Source organism: Thamnophis elegans, chromosome 2 (assembly GCF_009769535.1).
Source record: "Thamnophis elegans isolate rThaEle1 chromosome 2, rThaEle1.pri, whole genome shotgun sequence".
In the NCBI taxonomy this organism is placed as follows: Eukaryota; Metazoa; Chordata; class Lepidosauria; order Squamata; family Colubridae; genus Thamnophis; species Thamnophis elegans.
The window spans coordinates 97,765,817-97,769,960 of record NC_045542.1 but is presented as its reverse complement, the minus strand read 5'-3'; positions in this window follow the sequence as shown (position 1 = coordinate 97,769,960).

The window sequence follows — 4,144 nt, the reverse complement described above, 5'->3', positions numbered from 1 at the left end:
CTCATATTAGTTATAATAATTTGTATTTTATTGCACTTTTATACACATACATGCATACGTACATACATACACGTATATGTATGTATTGGCCTTGTGGGGAGAAAGGTGACACACAAATTTAATTATTTTAAGTAAATGAAACATATTTAAAAGTTAGGATTCCCCCCCCCCCCCGAAATGGGACATAGGGGAAGGTATGCATATTGCACTTAATGCTCCAGTTAGACTACCGTTATACTTTTCTGCTTTCCATCATCATATGTTGCCCTCTCAGAAAAAGACCCTTTTAGCAGCACCAAAAATTCCAGTCAACCTGCTGTTATTCTAGAGACCTCTCCTGTCTGGGGAGCCCTGTGCAAAAATGCACACTATATAGACAGAAAACTACACCCCTTTAAACAAGTACTAAAGGGGAAATGACCATGAGCTTCTATTGTGAGAGTAGAGAGCAGAATAGAGCAAGCATTGCTGCTTTTCATGACATCTAAGACCAACTGCTGAAAATTTGTCACATTTTTTCCATTTAAAAATAATCCAGAGAACTTTACGTTAATAAACAGTTAATAATATTAGTTTAGATATTGGAGGGGGGCTCAGGAGACCTAGATGCTGAGACCACTCGGGCCATGGAGGCTTACTGGGTGACTTAGGGCAAACGTTTTCTTGGCCCATCATAGAGTTGTTGAGTAATAAATAGAAATGATGTTACTCTCTTAATCTCCTGGAAAAATGACATTCAATTAAGTCTAAAAAAATATTCAAGTAGTCAAAACGTATGACAATTGGGACCAGAATTTGGTAATGAATGAAATTAATAATAATAAATGAATCATCGCAGACTGGACCTGGTTTTATGACCATTTTTACCGAGGTCATTACGCAAATCACACTGTCATTAAATTAATCCAATTTTAGCTTCCCCAATTGACCTTGGTTGTGGAAGCTGGCTGAAAGGTTGCAAATCAGATCACATCACCACAAGGTACTGCAACCGTCATAAGTGCAAGCCAACTGCAACATGCCCAAACTGCAGCTATGCGACCACTGATGTGATGCAATGGTCATAACTTTGAGGACAGACCCTAAGTCACTTTGTCCGAGGTTTCCAAGATAAGATCAGACTTGGAATACTACATCCAGGTCACCACAATATGGAAAAAATGTTGAGTCTCTAGAAAGAGTGCAAAAAGAGCAAAGAAGATCATTAGGAGTCTGAAGGCTAAAACCAGAGGTGGGTTCCTACCAGTTCACACCTATTCGGTAGAACCGGTTCGTCAAATCTACCGAACCGGTTAGAAGAGGTTCCACCAGTGGACCCGGAAAGCAGGCCACACCTACAGAAGAGGTTCCAAAATTTTTTGAAACCCACCACTGGTCCTTGGATATGATTATTCTACACTATCATGCTCATATTTATAAAACTCAGTGCCTCTGTGAAAGGTAAGGATGACTACTGCGTTTGTGGTGCAATCAGAACATTGTGTGGGTTGAAGTGGTTTTAACGCAAACCAAAGATGCCTTTTAAAAAACAAGTTTACATCATATTCTTATGCATGCCAGTGCTGCGTGTGAGGTAATTTAAGGTGGTTCTGAAAAGTGTTGTCAGCATCTTCATATCCGATCACATGGGTGGCAAGCCACTCCCACCCGGTCACATGGGCGGCAAGCCACTCCCACAAAGGAGGCCACACCCACAGAGTAGGTTCGAACAATTTTTGAAACCCACCAATGGCTAAAACTTATGATGGATGGTTGCAGGAACTAGGTTTGCCTAATCTAGCAAAGAGAAGGACTAGGGATGACATGATACCATAGCAGTCTTCCAATATTTGAAGGGCTTTGATAAAGAAGAGGGGGTCAACCTATTCTCCAAGCACTTGAAGGCAAGACAAGAAGTAACAAATGGAAACATATCAAAGAGAGACCCAACTTAGGAGACGTTTTCTGACAATTACTGAAAGTTTATAAGAAGGGATTAGACAGCAATTTCTCTGGAATGGTGTAGGATCACCTGCTTGGGCATCGGTTGGACAAAGACTTCCAAGGTCCCTTCCAATGCTATTTTGTACGTGTGTTCTGTAATCATATGAATATCATTGCCTTTGAATAACAAAGAAAGTGGGGGCAGATGTTCAAAGAAAGGATAAAACATCAAGCCCCTCCCTAAAATGATTAATGATGGACTACTACTACATTATATTTAAATGCAATACTACTTCACATCTTTCTTATCATAGTAACTTTGGCTACTTCTTGTCTTCCACAAAAAGGTTCCCCCACCCCCATCCTTACTATATTCTTCCTGTCAGTTTAGCTACCCAGTCCCTAAGTGAGTTTTCGTCCTGACAGCTATTTTTGTAGACAAATCATTAAGGCCCTATTTTGTCATTTCTTTGCCACTTAGGAGTTATTAATAATTTACTTTTCCTCTTTCTTCATCTATTATGTTAGCACAAGTGTTATTTAATATGAAACAGGAATGTACTCATTTTAAAAAGCTTCCCACCTACATATCTGAGTAATAGTGTTATCCATTAGCAACCCATATAAACTTTATGTACCAAATTCTGAGCATAGGGATTAAAGCTGCAGGGGCCATTCTCCAAATAGGATGTTTTTTTCATAATTAACCCCTATTTAACCTAATCCAATCAGGCAATCCCCATATATCAATATTTTTAGCATTTAAAAAAATGAAAGTTAGAGACTTCTGATGTACAATCATTGATGTTTTTGTTAATCATTAAAATCCATTATCCAAGTTACTTAACTGCCTGAGCAAGGCCCAAAAGACCTGAGCAAAAATATTCCATCTGTTATAAGCTGCAAATGCTTTGGTTTTTATGTGTGTTAGTAGAATAACACAGAATGGGCCCTTTATCTGGAGAGAGTGGTATCAATTAATTTTAGGTGAATCTAAAGCCTTTTGAACTCATACTGTGTCTTGAAAGTTACTAAATCTTTGTCTCTAAATAGATGTGAAATGGGTAGCACATATTGATCAAGTTAGATTCCATACCAAAGTGAGTAATAGTGCTGCTGATGGCTGATCTAGCAGAGATAAAAGTGGGTTTTGATTTCGGTCTATTCTTCATAACTTAGTGAGAACATATAAGGCCTGGAACACATCAATTAGCACTCCAACCCCTACAGGTGTACAGTTATATGCACACATATGTGCATACACCCTATAGAATTGTTTAGCTTAGGCTGTACTTTTCCCCCTACACGTGGCCATATTTGTGTAGGCATTCCAGAGCTAGTTATTACAGGCAAACATCCTGTTGCCTGCATTATTCATAGCAGTTAATGAATAGCAGTGTTGAATTGCTCAGAACAAACCTGGTGTCATCTGGATTGCAGAGGTTAATCGTAGAAAGTCAGCTCATTGCCCTTCAAATCAACTGCATAACATTCTTCACAGCTACACAAGCTGTTTCAGGATAGACTGCTATCATTGCCTCTTTCGGTTCAATGGCTTTTGCACCCAGCTCATCCAGTATCTGGCAGAGGAAGGCTTTAAACACTGGTGGCTGAAGTTAACAAGACCAAAGTATGTCTATGCGCTACCCAAATTCCCTACTTAAGAACTGGTTCTATAAGGCTGAGTTCCTTTAAGCCCAGTACATAGATTTTCAACAGGAAAAAAACTGCATGATTGAACCACTTTTCCACAAAATTTTGGAAATAGCAAAACATCATATTTTTTTTATTGAAAATAAAGTATTTTTTTATGTAGCACCTCAACTTGAGGCCATGTAAATCTTGAAGGGAGCCTAGTTTTAGGAATCAGATTAGAAGCAAAGAGGCAAGTTCTATTTCTTGGCAAACTATTCTGCTACCTTGATACCAAGTAGTTCTCACAATCCTTTTAACCTCATTGTCTAAGTCTTTTCTGATTATAGAACCAGAAAGTTACACAAAGCACATCCTGCTTTAAGTGACGCTGTAAATGCACCTTAAAATTGAGGTTAACAGAAACAATTTTGCCCCAAGTATAAATATTTTCCATATAATGCCAGTCCAGTCAAAAATCCAGAATGCTTGGTTACAACATTTTAATGGGAAGAGCAGAGAGATGCTAAATCTTCATGTAGCTCATCTTTAGCCATCCTGCCAAGGGTTGAGTTTAAGCCCAGTGAGG